General features: G+C 39.4%; 1 pseudogene; it reads right to left on the reverse strand.

Annotated features, from left to right (window-relative positions):
- Nucleotides 1-13,997: 13,997 nt before the first annotated feature.
- LOC102836089 lies at nucleotides 13,998-14,375 on the reverse strand (annotated as a pseudogene).
- Nucleotides 14,376-19,605: the final 5,230 nt, after the last annotated feature.

The following is a 19,605-nucleotide window of genomic DNA, read 5'->3' on the forward strand; positions in this document are numbered from 1 at the left end:
ATTCTACATGGGGTCCCCAGTCCCCCAGTAGTCTCCTAACCTGTAGACCAGGGGGAACTTGACCTCATGGCTAGTCTAGGAAGTGGGTATCTCCCACTCTGGTGGCATGTTTGGGGTAGCTGGTTCTTGGGGATCTTTTCCTTCAACAAACTGTTGTTCAAGGTAGAGCTTTTGCCATAGCTTCACTAGCACCACATTTGGCTGTCTGTCAATTTTTTCTCAGGGAGTCCCAGCAGTTAGCAGGTTGACTAATGACCCAGTGACCTAGACCAGACCCTTCTTACTACCTGTTTCATTTGCTCATTCTACTTCCTCTTACACCCAAGCAGCTTGGACATTTCAGTGGTACAACTTCTCTGTCACACCCAGGTCTGCATCTACTTGAATGGTCCTAGCCACTGGTTGCCTTACCATGGGACTCAATATAGACACCAGGGCTCTGTATCATTGGTTAGGAGCTGATTGCAGTATAGCGTCTTTCATGCCAGCAATGAGTAGCTCATTATCAGTAATGCTCTGCATACACAGCATGCTCCATCCCCAACTTTATAATCACTTCCTGTAATTCCTCCATGGCTTCCCAGTATATTGAGGAGGCAGGAATGTCTCCTTCATTTGACCAGGCAGCTATGATCCACACTGGGAGGTGTATTACCTACTGCTTACTGAGAGTGACATAGAGATGCTACCCCATTACAGAATGGGCAGTAACAGAGGTCATTTTGGACATTTCAAGACCAGTGAGCACTGTCCCTTCACCCCGTGTCCGTCAGTCAGAAGAGCCAGTCAGCTACAGACTCTCTTCCTTTTTGCCTATACCGGGTGGCCAGTTCCTCTAACTCAGAGGTGTAGTTCCTCATGGTAATATGTTGCTGATATTCATGGCCTGGTAACTCATCAGGGTCTACACCAAGTGGGAATAGTTGATTACTTTTAATTTTGGTAAGTAGGACCAATCAAGCTTCTAGATGGGGGGTCCCAATCAGCTTTCATAATCACTGCCTGTCTTGTACTCACTGCCATGGCAGGAGTTCCCCTTTACCTTTGCTAAGTGGCAGGCTAGGGTCTCTACAACAGAATCAAATACTTGGAGATGGACAGCCAGCGCTTCAGTGATACCAGTCTGGGTCATCCTAGCTTCCCATTCTAAGTGCAGCTCATCCTTCAATCCCTGGGCTGCCATCCATGCAGTCATTGCCACTTCTGTAGCAGCCTGGACAGAGCATGGAAGGGGCCAGACTACCAAGACAACCTGCACTCTTGTGTCTTTCTTAGCTTTGTCGACCCCAACCCCTTGTAGGAGACCTAACAATCCTTGCAGATTTTGAGGGGCATCCCTCTACTCACATGCTGGTCTCCAAGTCTCTAACAACTGTGCTAAGGGGCCAAACACGGAGGCTGAGGGCCATCTGGGGATATCCCTTGAAGAGTTTCATTCCCATCCCATCTAGGGAGCACTAGGGCTTTTTGATTTCCTGGCTGTCTCACCAGGTATTTGGGTTAACCTGGCAAGCCAGCCAGGGATAACCCTTCTGCATAGGTAGTTGCCGCAGAGAGACTGAAAAACTGACCAGGAGATAGTCTAAGAGATATTTGTTTATTCCAAAAGGTAACTTACTGGCCAGGACAGCAGTACTGTATCCAGTGGTGGCCAGTTGGACTGTCAAGTCAAAATTCAGAAGCAGGGGTGTGTGCGCTAGGGTCTTTTTATAACCTGGGTTAACAAGCCTCACAGTCAGGGCAGTTTAGGATGGTATGTGGAATCCATGAAAGGCAGGAAAACCACAAGGTGCCAGGCTGTCTGCCCCTTCCTAACAGAGGTATAACTAAAGCATGAGAACAAAGAGTTTTGGTATGCATAGCAGGAGCAGGGGGCTTCCCCTTCCTAGCATATGTCTAAGAGTTTCTGTATGCAGAGCAGGAGCTGGGGTTGTCTGTCCCTTCCCAGACAACAAAGAGTTTCAGTATGCATAGCAGGAGCAGGGAAAGAGGATAGGAGATGTAGTTTGGGTTGACATCAGCCATTTTGGAGCATTTGTGTTTTTTCCCTACAATGGACAACACTTTCTGTATTGCTCATGCGCACAATATACCAGTCCTTGAGCAATACACAAAGTTATAAAAATTCCATAGAGGCTAGGGTGAGGAACAGGGCAAACATGGTGTGAGTTAGGCTAACCACAAACATGTAAGTTAGATTAATAGTGGATAATAGTACTTTAATAGGTTACAGACTCAATTTTTACAAGGAACCAGTTTGAGAAAGTTTAGAAGATATCTAAGATATAATCCTCCTCCCTCATCCTTGATAGTGCCAAAGAGAAAACTGGAGTTTTGTTAAAACTAAAATAAAGAGGTTACTAAAGGAACAAAATGATTCAGAATTGGCCAGCTTTTTATAAGGATTCACCAAAGTACTACAGCAAAAGGAATTTTTCTCAGAGCTGAAGTACAGAAAATCTGGGAACTTACAAGAAAACAATTCTTATTTGTTGACATTTACAAAAGCATGCTTTAAAAGACACAAGACAATGGCATGGTCCCTTAAAACATTACTTTTACTACTTGTAAAGTTTGAGTCACAGCTTAATCTTTGAATATTTAGATTATCCAGACATTCACCTGAGTGAATGTTCTCCCTGGGAGCATAGTTGTAGAGGAAAGGAGAGAAGGGAACCTGAGGAATGTTGGCTAGCTGCATTTTGAAAGTCAGCTCAGAATAAGCAGTAAAAAACATAACAAAACAAGGAGTCTAAACTGCATCTTTGGGGTCTCCTATGCCAACCAGCATATCCTTTTGAACCCCTTCACAGTAGGTTTCTAAATTCCTTAGAAATGACTCACCAGAGAAAACTGATGAACAGGAAAAGGTAAAAAGCATTCACTGCCCTTTGCTGCCCAGGAGGCAAGCTAAAATGCTAATCAGGTCACCAAATGGGACCAATTCCTCTGGTTTTCCCCCTGCCCTCAAACAGGTATGCAGCCTGGCCCCTCCCCGGACTCTGACCCCATATAAGCCCTTGTTACCCTCCATTCGGGGCTCAGAATCTGTAGAAATTAGGTCCTCTGAGTCAGCTGGCTTAATAAAACCTGAAACTCTGCTTCACCTCTCCGAGTAGCCTCGGTTTCTTCCACCATGAATCTAAAACTGCTGTACCACTGACCCACCCCATGGAAAACTGTAACGTTCACATAATCATATAACTTATAACTGAAATCAGAAATCAACATCAGTAATTGAGCTTAAAATATTCATTTTTTAATTAGACAAAGTAATAGATGTTATGTTCCATTGATAGCATGGATCTACCAACCTAAACAAAACGGAGTCAGTTTAGTAATTAGGTCTTGATAGATGAGGACCCTGCAAATGAGGAAGTTAGTTTAAAAATTAGCCTAGATGACCTCATGGTCCTAGAAGGAGAAGTTGTTGTTGTTGTTAAGTGCCATGTTAAGTCGATTCCGACCCATAGCGACCCTGTACAGGGTTTCCGAGGGTGTAAATCTTTACGGGAGTAGAAAGCCTCATCTTTCTCCCGCGGAGCGGCTGGTAGTTTCGAACCGCTGACCTTAAGGTTTGCAGCCCGATTCGTAACCACTACGCTACCAGAGAAGAAGAGGATGAGCTTAAGTCCACCCAGATAGTTATTGAAGGAATTAAGCAGCTTGGACCCTAAAGATGGAATGTTTGAAAAGGGTTATTGCTTTATTGTTTCTTTTTCCCTAAAGGTAGAATGTTTGAGGAAGTTTAATTACTTATTTGTTTCTTTTTCCAATGAATGCTATCCTGGTGTTTAAATAGATTAAGTGTACATCCAACTGCAACTGACCCTATATAATGTGCCTGCTCTTTGTAATGGGCAGGACAGTCTTGAGAGGTGATCTCCTTATCCTCCAGACTGCTGGCTTTCTCTGAATAAAGCTTGGATTGGATCTCTCTCCGTCTCTGTGATCGACTACAGCGACAGGTGGCAAGCCCTCATTTGGTTTGGCAACACCATTCCTTATGTAGATATATAAATCACAAAGAATAAAAATATGCCCTAAATTGAAATGTCTTCTCCATCAGGATTGGAGGAAGACTCATCACCAGACAAAAGTATGACCACCATCTACTGTAGCCAGTATCAGAGAGGGGGTGGGAATCAACATATGTTTTATTGACAAATCTGGAAGGCAGTGAGAATCCTTGTCCGAAAGACTGCCTTGCCCTCTCCCATGCAGTCTCAAGTCTTATACTTCTCTAGGTATTAATCTTTCTGCATGGTTCCATTCTTTTCTCAGAGTCTTATGGCTCTCTCATCCAGGGATACAGTTCATGTCCTACTGAATCCAGGTGCCTTACATCCTGGGTCCTGTGATTACCACAAACAATGTTAAAGACCTTTTCAGAAACCTTTGTCTTAAAGTTACATTCTTTTAAGGGATGAGAGATCGTGGCCTTCCAGTATTCGTCCCAACTTGTCTGCTTATCCTATGTTTAAATCAACACTGCAGCACTAAATCTTTAGCCTATCTATTCCTGGAACACAGGGGAAAGGTGAGTCAGGGCAGTAATGACTAGGAACAATGATTAAAAAGGTTTGAACAGAGAGGGAAAAAAATCTTATTAAAAACCTTTCTTTAACCAACTTATTTAAAAAAATAAAACTTATTATAAACCATTCTCTCATCAACCGCCATATTCTTTTGAACCCCTTCACAATAGGCTTCTAAACTCCTTAGAAATGACTCATCAGAGAAAACTCACCCCCATCCTGATCCACCCCATGGAAAACCACAACATTCACATAATTATAAGTGAAATCAGAAATCAGCATCCACAATTGAGCCTTAAACATTCCTTTTTAATTAGACAAAGTAATAGATGTTATGTCCCATTCCTTATGTAATTATATAGACGATAGAGAATAAAAATGGCCCGAGTGAAATGCCTTCTCCATCAAGATTGAAGGAAGACTCATTAACAATCTATGATATGCTGGAAGCAAAAAGGACTTGAAACGCTAGCTAACCAAGGTCAAAGAATACAGCCTTCATATGGATTATATTCTTTACTCAATATAAAGAAAATTAAAATCATCACAACTGGACCAATAAGCAAAATCATGAAAAATGGAGAAAAGATTGAAATTGACAAGGATTTCATTTTATTTGGATCTACAATCAATGCTCATGGAAGCAGCAGTCAAGAAATCAAATGACGTATTTCATTAGGCAAATCTGTTGCAAAAGACTTCTTTAAAGTGTTCAAGAACAAGGACGTCAGTTTGAGGACTAAGGTGCATCTAAACTAAACCATGGCAGTTTCTTTCTTTTTTAACTCTTATTGTGAATTGAGTGAAGGTTTACATAACAAATCATCAGTTCCACGTTCAACAAATCATACACCACTTCATGTCATTACAATGATGCAGTCCCTTTACTGTACAATTGCTAAATGCCACTGAGTCTGTTCTAACCCATAGTGACCCTGTATAGGGTTTACAAGGAGCAGTTGGTGAGCTTGAACCACGGGTAGAACAAATCAAACTACAGTCCAGCGCATTACCCCACAGTGCCACACCAGGACTGTACAATGGTATTTATCTCCATTCGCTTTAGTTCTTGCACTCCTCCCTGTGTCTTCTACTACCTTCATCTTTCCTGTGCCAAATTCCCTCTTGCTGTATATAACCTTCCCCATCATCTAACTTAACAAGTGTCTACCCTCTATTCAATGAATAAATTTCCCTTCCCACCCACCCATGGTAACTATCATAGAAAGTTCCTTTTAGCAAGAAAATCTTTTCTTAACTTTTTACAAATCATACTATATTTGTCCTTTTGTGATTGACTAATTTCACTCAGCATAATATCCTCTTGATTTAACCATGTTATGAGATGTTTCACATATTCATCGTTATTATTGCATCATATTCATTGTGTATATACACCAAAGTTTGCTTATCTATTCTTCCATTAATGGGAATTTAGTCTGTCTCCATCATTTTGTTATTGTGAATAGTACTGTGATGAACATCAGTTTACATATGTCCACTCATGTTCTGGCTCTTATTTCTTGGGGATATATGCCAAGTAGTGGGATTGTTAGGTAATACAGTATTGCTATTTCCAACTTTTTGGGTAAGTGACAAACTGTTTGCCACAGTAGTTGCACCATTTTACAGTTCCACCAGCAATGTAGGAGGGTCCCAGTCTCTCTGCACCTTTGCCAGCATTTGTTGATTTCTGTTTTTCTGAACATCGCTATTAATGCTGGCCACCACTGGTCTGTCAGTTTGTCGTACTGTGGTGGCTTGTGAGTTGCTGTGATTCTCAAAGCTATGCCACCGGTATTTTAAATAACCAGCAGGGTCACCCATGGTGAACAGGTTTCAGATGAGCTTCCAGACAAAGACAGAAAGGGAAGAAAGAGTGACGAACTACTTCCGAATCTTTAGTCACTGAAAACATTATGAATAGCAGAGAAACACTGTCAGATATCGAGCCGGAAAATGAGCCCCTCAGGATAGAAGGCACTCAAAATGCACCTGGGGAAGAGCTGCCTCCTCAAAGACTGTGAGGATGTGAATGGAGTAAAGCCTGTGGGAGAAAAGCCTGCGGGACTTTCATTTGCTGATGGGGCAAAACTCAAAACGAAGAGAAACAGCTGTAAACATCCATTGAAAATTGGAACATGAATTGTACAAAGCATGAATCTGGGAAAATTGGAAGTTGTAAAAAATGAAATGGAATGCATAAACATTGATATCTTAGGTATTAGTGAGCTGAAATGGACTGGTTTTGGCCATTTTGAATCTGACAACCACATGGTTTACTATGCTAGGAATGACAAATTGAAGAGGAATGATGCTGCATTCACTGTCAAAAAGAACATATCCAGATCAGTCATGAGGTACAACACTGTCTGTGATAGGATAATATCCATGCACCTGCAGAAGAGCCCAGTTAATACCACTATCATTCAAATTTACACACCAACCACTAAAACCAGTGAAGATGAAATAGAAGAATTCTACCAACTTCTTCCATTTGAAATTGACCAAACATGCAATCAGGATGTGATCATTACTGGTGATTGGAATGCAAAGGTTGGGAGCAAAGAGGAAGGATCAGTAGTTGGAAAATACGGCCTTGGTGATAGAAATGATGCTGGAGAATGCATGACAGAATTCTGCAAAATCAATGATTTATTCATTTCAAATACCTTCTTTAGCATAAGAGATGACTACACACATGAACCTAACTAGATGGAATATATAGAAATCAAACTGGCTACATCTGCGGAAAGAGACTATGGAAAAGCTCCATATCATCAGTGAAAACAAGGCCAGGGGCAGACTGTGGAACAGACCATCAATTACTCATATGAAAATTCAAACTGAAGCTGAAGACAATGAAAACAAGTCCACAAGAGCCAAAATATGACCTTGAGTATATACCACCTGAATTTAGAGATCATCTAAAGAACATATTTGAAACATTAAACACTACAGACCAAAGACCAGAAGAGTTATGGGATGACATCAAGAACTATACATGAAGAAAGGACTAAGTCATTGAGAAGACAAGAAAGAAGGAAAAGGTCAAAACGGATGTCAGAAGAGACACTGAAACTTGCTCTCCACTGTAGGGATGCTAAAGCAAATGGAAGAAATGAGGAGGTACAAGAGCTGAAAAGAAAATTTCAAAGATCAGTTTGAGAAGATAAGGCCAAATATTACAACAAAATGTGCAAAGATCTGGAGTCAGAAAACCAAAAAGGAAGACAAGCTCAGCATTTCTCAAGCTGTGGAAACTGAAGAAAAAATCCAAGCCTCGACTTTCATTATTGAAAGATTCTCTGGGCAAATTATTGAATGATGCAGAAAGCATCAAGAGAAGATGGAAGGAATACACAGAGTCACTGTACCAAAAGGAAGTGGTTAATGTTCAACTGTTTCAAGACGTAGTATATGATCAAGAGCCAATGATCCTCAGGGAGGAAGTCCAAGGTACATTGAAGGAATTGGCAAAGAACAAGGTACCAGGAATTGATGGAATAAAAATTGAAATCTTTCAAGAAAGTGAGGCGGCACAGGAGGCACTCACTCATCTCTGCCAAGAAATTTGGAAGACAACTATCTGGCCTACTGATTGGAAGAGATCCATATTTGTGTCCATTCCAAAGAGAGGTGACTCAACAGAATGCAGAAATCATTGGACAATCTCTTTGATATCCCATGTGAGTAAAGTTTTACTAAAGGTAATATAGAAACGGCTGCAATCATACATTGACAGAGAACTTCCAGAGGTTCACGCTGGATTCAGAAGAGGCTGTGGAATGGGGGATATCATTGCTGATGTCTGATGGATCTTGGCTGAAAGCAGAGTATCAGAAAGATGTTTACCTGTGCTTTATTGACTACGCAAAGGCTTTCGATTGTGTGGATCATGACAAGCTATGAACAACAGTGCTCATGAGGAATCTGTACCTGGACCAAGAAGCAGTGGTTCAAACAGAACATGGGAATACTGAATGGTTTAAAATTAAAAAAGGTGTGCGACAAGGTTGTATTATTTCACCTGTATGCTGAGTAAATTATAGGAGCTGGGTTCTATGAAGAAAAATGTGGCATCTGGATTGAAGGAAGACTCATTAACAACCTGCGATATGTAGATGACACAACCTTGCTTGCTGAAAGTGAAGAGGACTTAAAACATTTACTGATGAAGATCAAAGAGCACAGCCTTCATTATGGATTACATCTCAATGCCAAGACAACAAAAATCCTCACCACTGGACCAATAAACAACATTTTTATCAACAGAGAAAAGATTGAAGTTGTCAAGGACTTCATTCTTCTTGGATCGACACTCATGGAAGCAGCAGTCAAGACATCAGACGACGTATTGCATTGGGCAAATATGCTGCACAGGAACTTTGTAAAGTGTTGAAGAGCAAAGAGTCAGCTTGAGGACTAAGGTGTGCCTGACCAAAGCCATATTTTCAATAACCTCATATGGATGCAAAAGCTGGACAGTGAATAAGGAAGATCGTAGAAGAATTGATGCCTTTGAATTATGGTGTTGGAGGAGAATACTAAAAGTGCCATAGGCTGCCAAAAGAACCAACAAATCTGTTTTGGAAGAAGTGCAGCCAGAGTGCTCCTTAGAGGCCAAGATGGCCAAACTTCGTCTCTCATACTTTGGACATATTGTCAGGAGGGAACTGTCACTGGAGAAGGATATCATGCTTGATAAGATGGAGGGTCAGAGAAAAAGAGGAAGACCCCCAACGAGATGGATCAGCCAGGTGGCAGCATTGATGGGCTCAAGTGTGGCAGCGGTAGTGAGGTTGGCCCAGGATCAGACATTGTTTCATTCTGCTGTGCATGGGGTTGCTATGAGTCAGTTCCGACTCGATGGCACCTAACAACAACAACAACAACAACAATTTCCCCTTCTTACTTTATGTTGTTGTTGTTAAGTTCCATTGACTCAGTTCCAACTCATAACAACCCTGTATAGGGTTTCTGGGGAGCTCCTGGTGAGTTTGAACCACCAACCTTGAAGTTCAAACCGACCTTCTTGTCAAGACTTTATCCTAAGGTGTCACACCAGGACACTTCTTGCTTTATAAGTCTGGATAAGACTTCCGACACGATACTGAATAGGACTGGTGATGAAGAGCATCCTTGTCTGGTTCATATTCACGAAGGGAATGCTTTCAGTTTCTTTCCATTGAGAGTCATTGGCTGTTGGATTTATATATATGTTTTTAATTATGTTGAGAAATTTCCCTTCTATTTCTATTTTGTTGTGTGTTTTTATCAGGATAGATGTTGAATGTTGTTAAATGCCTTTTCTGCATCCATCAATATGATGATGTGGGGTTTTTTGCGTGTGGATTATGTTAATTATTATTCTAATATTGAACCATCCTTGCATACCTGGCATGAATCCCACTTGATCAAGATACATGATTTTTCTGATGTGTTGTTGAATTCTATTGGTTAGGATTTTGTTGAGAATTTTTGCATCTATGTTATTGACGGATACTGGTCTATAATTTTCTTTTTTAGTAATGTCTTTTCCTGGTTTTGGTATGATGACTCTTCTCATTTCATAGTGTCTTCAGGTGCTTTCCATCCTTTTCCATGTTCTGGAAACTTCATTGTTTTTGTAGAACTAGTGTCAGCTCCTCTGAGTGTTTGCTAAAATTCACCAGTAAAGCCATCTGGGCCCTTACTTAATTTTGTTATGAGTTTTTTAATGGCCTGATCAATTACTTCTTTTATTATAGGTTTGCTCAAGTTTTAAATTTCTGTCTGTGTTAGTTTAGGTAGGTTGTGCTTCTCCAAAATTTGTTCATTTCTTTTAGATTTTTCAAATTTGTTGGAGGACAGTTATTTATATTGGATTCCTGGTGTGATGTTATTGGAGAAACACGGGACTGATAAACACAAGGTCAGCATTCAAACCCACCATCTGCTCCTCAGAAACTCTATACAAGGTCACTATGAGTTGGAACCAACTCAATGGCATTTATTCTTTTTGTTTCTGTTGTGTATGTTGTGATGTCATTTATATAGTTTCTTACTCATGTTATTTGCATCTTCTACTTTTCTTTTATTAGATTTGCCAGTGGTTTGTCAATTTTACTGATTCTTTCCAAGAACCAACTTCTTGCCTTATTGATTCTTTCCATTATTTTTCTGTTTTCTATTTCACTTATTTCTGCTCTAACTTTTGTTGTTTTTCTGGTGGCAGTAGGCTCACTTTTCTGCTGTTTTCTAATTGTTGGAGATGTTGTTATAAGGTGTTGATTTTGGTTCTTTCTTGTTTTTGAATGTGTTGCTATAAATTGCCTTCTAAACACTGTTATTGTTGTGACTCAAAGGTTTGGTATGTTGTATTTTCATTTTGTTCAATTTTAGGATTTTTTTTTTTTTTTCATTTTTCATTTGTTGTATTACCCGGTAGGCTTTTAAGGTGTTACTCAATTTCCATGTGGTTTTTTCCCCCTTGATCTTCCTATTGTTAATTTCTAATTTTATAGCATTGTGGTATGAGACGATGCTTTGTAGTATTTTGATGTTTTAAATTTATCGAGGCTTGCTCTGTGACTTAACATATGGTTTATTCTGGAGAATGTTTCATGTGCATTTGTTGGGTTGAGTGCTCTGTATATGTCTATGAGGTCAAATTGGTTGATTGTATTGTCTAGTTCTTCTGTGTCTTTGTTGAGTTTCTTTATAGTTGTTTTGTCCTTCATTGAAAGTGGTATAGCAATTTCTCCTACTATTATTGTAGAGTTGCCTATTTCTCATGGGACAACTCAGTCATTTGGGGGTCTTAAAAACTTGTAAGCCATCTGTTGTGTTCTGTTGTTGTTGTTAAGTGCCATTGAGTCGGTTCTGACTCATAGCAACTCTATATAGGGCTTCCAAGGGGCGGTTGGTGAATTTGAACTGATAACCTTATGGACTACCTTGTAGTCCAATGCTTATCCTACAGTGTCATATCAGCACCCAGCTAAAAGATAACTTTCAGTCTCTATTCATAAGAACTAAAGAGATTAAAGGAAATCAAAGACAAAGAGAAAAAAATAGTCTAAGGATTCAGTATACATGGACCACAGCCTCATCTTCCCTGAGACCAGATTTAGATGGTGCCCAGTTACCACTACTGACTATTCTGATCAAGGTCACAGTAGATGGACCCTGAAAGAATGGGAGAAAAATGTGGAATAGAACTCAAATTCTTAAGAAGTCCAGATTTACTGGACCAGTTGAGACTAGAGGATTCCCCAATATTATCACTCTGAGATAATCTTTAAAACTTAAATTGAAATTATTCCGTGAGGTCACCTCCTAACTTCATAACATATTGGCTCATAAAATAAAGAATATTACCCTTGATTCATGAATTTCTTTTGAAAATCATAATCATCTCTAAGAGACCAAATGATCAAAAATTATTCTAATGCAAAGATGAGCACTGAGAAGACAGAAAAACTAGAGTATTGGAAACGGTATAGCCAAAACAGAATGAATTAGAATGATGATATATTGTGAAAACAAACCAAAAAAACACACCACATCATTACTGAGTAATATGAGTAGGAATTGTCAAGCAGGACCCTAACTTACTGTGTAAACTTTCACGTTAGACAGAAAATAATATTTTTAAGAAACCGCTAAAAAAAGTTAATGCAGTATTTTCAGTATCATTGAGCGCTCAGTATTTTTTAATGTTTCTTATGATTTCTTCTGTCATCCATAGATTATTTAAATAATTTTTAATTTTTTATAGTGTCAAAATTTGTTTGAGGAAGTGAAGAATTTGCATTAACGTTACTCAATGAGTTCTGTCTGTGTTCTTGATTCCTGAGGGATAATCTGTAAACAAAACCAACCTTGGAATTTAAGTGTCTTCAAGAAGAATTCTAGGCCACACTTAATTTACAGACTACGTGAGGTAATAGGGACTTGCCAGGTCAGAAGGACCAATCATGTGGTAAGACTGACTGACTTCAGGGAAGAGTCTGAAGTTTGCAGTATAGAATGAAGTTTGAAGTATATAATGAGACCACTGTAAAAGTTCTGGACACTGAATGTCTATGGTCTTCCTGGTTGGTGAAAGACATGATGGGGAGGGAGGTGGTTGACACCCAAGGCTGTTTCCCTGAGATCACAGATCCACGGCGGGTAGGTGCAAACTCTCCAGGACACTGAGCTGAACGAGGGTCTCTTTAGTAATGTTTATTATCAATTTTTATCATAAAATAATATGTTATAGAGTTTTTAATTGCTTAAATGTGATATTTTTTCAATTATATGAATATCAACAACAAAATTGTTTTGTAATATCTTTCTACATTGAATTGCAACATTACTAGTTACATTATTAATAACTGAGTGGAAACTGTTTTTGATTTTTTTTCTTTCAATTTCTACTTCATTCTCAAAACAAGTATAGGTTCACAAATACTAATTACTACAATATAATAACTAAAATACCAGAAGCTTTGACATAATCAGCAACTATGAAAACACTATACTCATTTGACCTAGCCTCAATGAATTGATCATCAGAACTCTACTAGAGGATGACTAAAAAAAAAATTTTTTTTTTTTTGGATAAAGGAAATGAGGGTAAATTGCTACAATTTGATGAACTTGACCTATACTCATGGATGTAGTAGCTCAAAATACCAACAGAGAGAGAATGAGTCTTCACATCAAGTATCAATGCTATCCCATCTATATACAGAATAGATAAGGATGGGCAAGTTAGACACTGGCTACCTATGAGGGGGCAATAAAGGCACGAAGTGACTGGCTTACAAATTTTCAAGAGGGAGTTTAGTTTAAGAGTGTATGGGGGAAGATGGAGTTCCCACTGAATAGTTTTCATCGTGTCGAGATGGGTCTGGTGAAAAGAGATGGGGATAAGATTCGTAAGATTCAATAGTGAATAATTGTTATCATGACTGAATGAGACTGTCACAATATAAAGGTAGAAGTTTTGTAACAAAAACTAGGGAGTAGTTAATCTTACAGACCAGAGACAGAGGACCCTAGGACCATCAAGGGAGAAGAGCACAAGCAAAATGCGGGACATTATCCAGAGAGGTAGCAATACCAGATGGGGGCATGGAGAGAGGAAGCAGCTGAGGACTCTTGATTCATGGAGAGGGACTGAGAACTGGTGGCCAGGAGGCAGACATGCAGAATGTGCCCTTTAGTAGTATAAATTATTTTGAGTGCTTAAAACAAAGCAAAACAAACAAACAAAAAAAGAGCTAAAATGAATAGAGAGGAATGCTGTTGACTGATGGTACATGGAGGGGATTATAGTCATTGCTATGAAACAAAGTATATGATTTGTTGAATGTAAAACTTATGATCTGCCCTGTGAACTTTCACTCAAATCACAATAAAAATTTTTTTTTTTTTTTTGGTTTAATAAAGGTTTATTTTTCAAAAAGCACAGTTGGTTGGACCTGTTCATGCATCTTCACCAGCAACTGGGGCATCCCCTCCCTTTGTGTTTCTGGTGTAAATTACTTGAGCTCTGTGTTTTGAAACCAGCTTAATAAGTCCTTTACTAAGCAGCTCCTGAAGTGCTGCCCTGGCTAGGGAACCGCGAATCTTCAGTCTCTCAGAGACAACAGCTGGTGTTATGAGTTTATAGTTGGGAACTTCCTTACAGAGCTTGTCATATGTGGCTTTGTCAAACAAGACCAGGTTATTAAGCTTGTCCCGAACTTTCCCTTTGGACCACTTCTTCTTTTTGGCCTTGCCCCCAAATTTATTCCCTGGGTCTTTGTCTTTCTTGGCCGACTTTCCGGCGTCTTTCTTCTTCTTGTCGTCCTTGGGAGGCATCACGAAGCTCGGAGAGGAGCTACAACTGCAGCCTAGCTAAGATGTCGGACCAAAAACTTTTTATAAAAACAAAACACTAGCTATACTAAAACAACAGCACATGCTTCCAGTGCCTGCTGACAAAACCACCATAAGAATTCCAAGTGAAATTGGGTAATCATGACAGCTCTGACTTGAGCACATTCCTATGTTCAACAAGTAAATTAGCAAAGAGTTTTAGCCTTGTAGCTATATCAATACATGCAAACTGGGCTAACAAAAAATGGGGGGGAGTTTTCTTATAATTACAGGAATATTTTTACAAAAAAATAATAGATTTCTACTGAAACACTGCACCATAAATTTTACAGTCATTTTGGTGCCGTTCCCTCTGATAGTGCCACCTGCTGTGGTCTATACCTCTGAACCCTTTTAGTAACTTCACTGCCAGTGAGTATCAAGAACCAGCTAGCCAGAAATCAGGACATGGTTGGGGATCCCTGAGTTTACAGCTACCATTCTGAAGAGGGTAAAAAGAATACTTGAATTTGTAGCCAACAGGTCAGAAGTGAAGGAAGCTGAGGATCCAACTAGGCTCGCAACTGAAAACCCTGAATTTGAAGCCAGCAGGTCAGAAGTGTGGGTGTTCTGGGGACTCCAAGCTTGTGCAGGCATCTGAAGTCTTAGGCCTATTTGGCAGCCTGGACAACTGTGTCCTTTAACTGTGACCTGCCACCTAATCCTGAGTAGAGTCAGAGAAAGAAGTGCTGTGTGTATATCTGGTGTCAGAAGTGAAAACAGGGTTTTCCTATTTTTATAATTATGAGGCAGGCAGGCCTGGGGAATAGGCACTGGTCCCCCAAACCCCCTAGACTCATAGCTCATTCCTGGAGCAAGGGTAACATTCCAGAAAATAAACAACAGACCACCTCAGCCTCATGTGATTACCTAGGCTAATCTCCTGTTCCTGACCCACCTTTCAAGAGGTATCCTATGATCAAGAACCAATGATACTGAAGGAGGAAGTCCAAGGTGCATTGAAAGAATTGGCAAAGGAACTGATGGAATAAAGCACCAGGAATTGATGGAATGAAAATTGAAATCTTTCAAGAAAGTGAAGTGGCACAGGAGGCACTCACTCGTCTCTGCCAAGAAATTTGGAAGACAATTATCTGGCCTACTTATTGGAAGAGATCCATATTTGTGCCCATTCCAAAGAGAGGTGACCCAATGGAATGCGGAAATCATCGGACAATCTCTTTGATATCCCATGCTAGTAAAGTTTTGCTAAAGGTAATACAGAAATGGCTATGATCATACATTGACAGAGTACTTCCAGAGGTTCAAGCTGGATTCAGAAGAGGCCGTGGAAAAAGGGATATCATTGCTGGTGTCTGATGAATCTTGGCTGAAAGCAGAAAATATCAAAAAGATGTTTACCTGTGTTTTATTGACTATGCAAAGGCTTTTGATTGTGTGGATCATGTCAAGCTATGGGCAACACTGCAAAGTGTGAATATTCTGGAACACTTAATTGTGTTCATGAGGAGTCTGTACCTCTGGACCAAGAAGAAGTTGTTCAAACAGAACGTGGGAACACTGAATGGTTTAATATTTAAAAAGTTCTGTGACAAGGTTGTATTATTTCACCATACTTTTTCAACCTGTATGCTGAGCAAATAATACGAGAAGCTGGGTTATATGAAGAAAAATGTGGCATCAGGATTGGAGGAAGACTAATTAACAATCTGTGATATGCAGATGATACAACCTTGATTGCTGAAAGTGAAGAGGACTTAAAACATTTACTGATGAAGATCAAAGAGCAAATAGCCTTTGGTATGGATTACATCTCAATGTGAAGGAAACAAAAATCCTCAGCACTGGACCAGTAAACAACATTATCAAAGGAGAAAAGATTGAAGTTGTCAAAGACTTAATTCTTCTTGGATCAACTATCAATACTCAAGGAAGCAGCAGTCAAGAAATCAAACGATGTATTGCATTAGGCAAATCTGCTGCACAAGACCTTTTTAAAGTGTTGAAGAGCAAGGATTTCAGCTTAAGCACTAAGTTGCGCCTGACCCAAGCCATGGTATTTTCAATAACCTCATATGCATGCAGAAGCTGGACAGTGAATAAGGAAGACCACAGAAGAATTGATGCTTTTGAGTTATGGTGTTTGAGGAGAATATTGGAAGTACCATGGGCTGCCAAAAGAACCAATAGATCAGTTTTGGAAGAAGTGCAGCCCTCAGAGTGATCCTTGGAGGCCAAGATGCCAAACTTCATCTCTCATACTTCAGACGTATTGTCAGGAGGGACCAGTGGCTGGAAAAGAAGGATATCATGTTTGGTAAGGTGGAGGGTCAGAGAAAAAGAGGAAGACCCTCAACAAGATGGATAGGTCAAGTGGCAGCATCGATGGACTCAAGCGTGGGAACAACAGTGAGGTTGGCCCAGGATTGGGCAGTGTTTCATTCTGCTGTGCATAAGGTCACTCTAAGTCAGTATCAACTCAATCACACCTAACAACAACAACAACAATTTCACTCAACATAACATCCTCAAGGTTCATCCATGTTATGTGGTGGCTTACACCTTCCTTGTTGTTCTTCAAGGTATCATAATATTCCATTGTGTGTGTACCACAGTTTGTTTATCCATTCTTCAAGTGATGGGCACTTAGTTTGTCTCCATCTTTTTGCTGTTGTAAATAGTGCTGCTATGAACATTGGTGTTCATAACTTGTGGTATGGCTCATGTTTCTTGTGGATAAATACCAAGTAGAGGGATTGCTAGATCATAAGGTATTTCTATTTCCAACCTTCTTACGAAGTGCCATATTTCTTTCCAGAGAGGTTGGACCATTTTGCAATCCCAACAGCAATGCAGAAGCATCCCAGTCTCTCCACATCCTCACTGGCATTTATTGTCCTCTATTTTTTTTTTTTTTTTTATCTTTGTTGTTATTGCTGGTATGAGATAATATCTCATTGTTGTTTTGATTTGCATCTCTCTAATGGCTAGTGTTCGTGAACATTTCTTCATATGTTTGTTGGTTGCCTGGATCTCTTCCTTGGTGAAGTGTCTGTTCATGTCCTGTGCCCATTTTTTAATTGGGCTATTTGTCCTTTTCTTGTAGAGGTGTTGTAGTTTCCTAAGTATTTTAGAAATGAGTCTCTTGTCTGCTGTGTCATTGCAAAGGATTTTTTTCCCCATTCTGTGGGTTCCCTTTTGATGCACATAATTTTTTTAATTTTAGTACGTCCTAATCATCTATTTTGTCTACTTTGTGTACTTTTCAAAATGTTTGGTAGTCTGTGTATTCTCTGAATTAGAGCCCTCACATTTGTCCCTAGTTTTTCACTGATAGCCTTCATAATTCTGCGATTCACATTTAGGTCTTTAATCCATGCTGAGTTGGTTTGTGTATAAGATGTGAGGTAAAGATCTTGTTTCAGTCGTTTGCATTTCGCTTGCCAGTTCTGCCAGCACCATCTGTTGAAGAGACTATCACCTCCCCATGCGATATACTTAGGCACTTTGTCAAAAAATCAGTTGGCTGTATATGGATGGGTTAATTTCTGGATTCTTAATTCTGTTCCATTGATCGATGTATCTTTCATTGTACCAGTACCAAGCTATTCTGATCACTGTAGCCGTGTAATAAATTTTGAAATCAGGGAGTGAGAGGTTTCCAATCTTATTTTTCTTAGAGTTTGTTATTGTTTTTTTCCATCTGTTTGTAGAATGTTGTTGGCATCTGGATTGCAATTGCATTATATATGTAAATTGCTTTGGGCAGTATTGACATTTTCACAAGTCTTCCTATCCAGAAGCATGGTGCATTCTTCCATTTTTGTAGGTCTCTTTTTGTTTCTTGTTTTGTATTTTGCTTTGTATAAATCCTTTGTTTCTCTGTTTAAATATATTCTCGGATATTTCATCCTTTGGGTGGTCACTGTAAACGGCATTGCTTTCCTAATGTCCTTTTCAGCACTGTCATTGTTGGAATAGAGGAATCCAACTGATTTTTGTATGTTGACCTTATATCCTGCCATTTTGCGGAATCTTCCAATGAGGTCTAGTAGCTTTTTTTACTGAGTCTTTGGGGTTTTGTATGTATAAGATCATATTGTCTGCAAATAGAGAAAGTTTTACTTCCTCTTTGCCAATTTGGATGCCTTTAATTTCCCTGTCTTGCCATATAGCTCTTGCTAAGACTTCCAGCATAATGTTGAATAGGAGTGTCAACAAAGGGCATCCTTGTCTGGTTCCTGTTCTCAGATGGGAGGCTTTTAGTTTCTCTCCACTGAGAGTAATGTAGGCTGTTGGTTTTGTATATATGCTCTTAATTATGTTTAGGTTATTTCCCTTCAATTCCTACTGTGTTGAGTGTTTTTATCATGAATGGATGTTGGATTTTGTCAAATGCCTTTTCTTCATCCATGGATATGATCATGTGGTTCTTTTCTTTTTTCTTATTTATATGGTGAATTATGTTGATTGTTTTTCTAATGTTGAATCATCTTGCATCCTTGATATGAATCCCACTTGATCATGATGTATTATCTTTTTGATGTGCTGCTGGATTCTGTTGGCTAGGATTTTGTTGAGAATTTTTGCATCTATGTTCATGAGGAATATTGGTCTATAATTTTCTTTCTTAGTGACATCCTTCCCTGGTTTTGGTAGGAGGGTTATGCTTGCTTCATAAAATGTATTAGGAAGTTTTCAATCCTCCTCTATATTCTCGAATAATTTGAGTAGAATTGGTGACAGTTCTTCCCTGAAAGTTTGGTAGAACTCACCAGTGAAGCCATCTTGGCCTGGGCTTCTTTTCGTTGGGAGTTTTTTGATGACCTGGTCAATTTCTTCTTTTGTTATAGGTCTGTTCAGGTTTTCTACTTCACTCTGTGTAAGTTTAGGTAGGTTGTGTTTTTCTAAAAATGTATCCATCTCTTCTAAGTTTTCAAATTTGTTGGAATACAACTCTTCAAGGTATTCTGTTATTATCCTTTTGATTTCCTTTGTTCCCGTTGTGACCTCTCCCGTGTGGTTTCTAATATGTGTTATTTGTGTCTTCTCCCTCTTTTCTTTTGTTAGGTCTGCCAGTGGTCTGTCAATTTTGTTAATCCTTTCAAAAAACCAGCTTCTTGTCCTGTGTACCTAGGAGGTGGGAATGATCCTCGTTGTAAAGATTTGTTCCCTCTTTTGAGCTACTGCATCCATAGGTATACGTCTAGTT

The sequence above is a fragment of the Chrysochloris asiatica genome, unplaced genomic scaffold, assembly GCF_000296735.1.
Source record: "Chrysochloris asiatica unplaced genomic scaffold, ChrAsi1.0 scaffold00086, whole genome shotgun sequence".
Taxonomy (NCBI): domain Eukaryota; kingdom Metazoa; phylum Chordata; class Mammalia; order Afrosoricida; family Chrysochloridae; genus Chrysochloris; species Chrysochloris asiatica.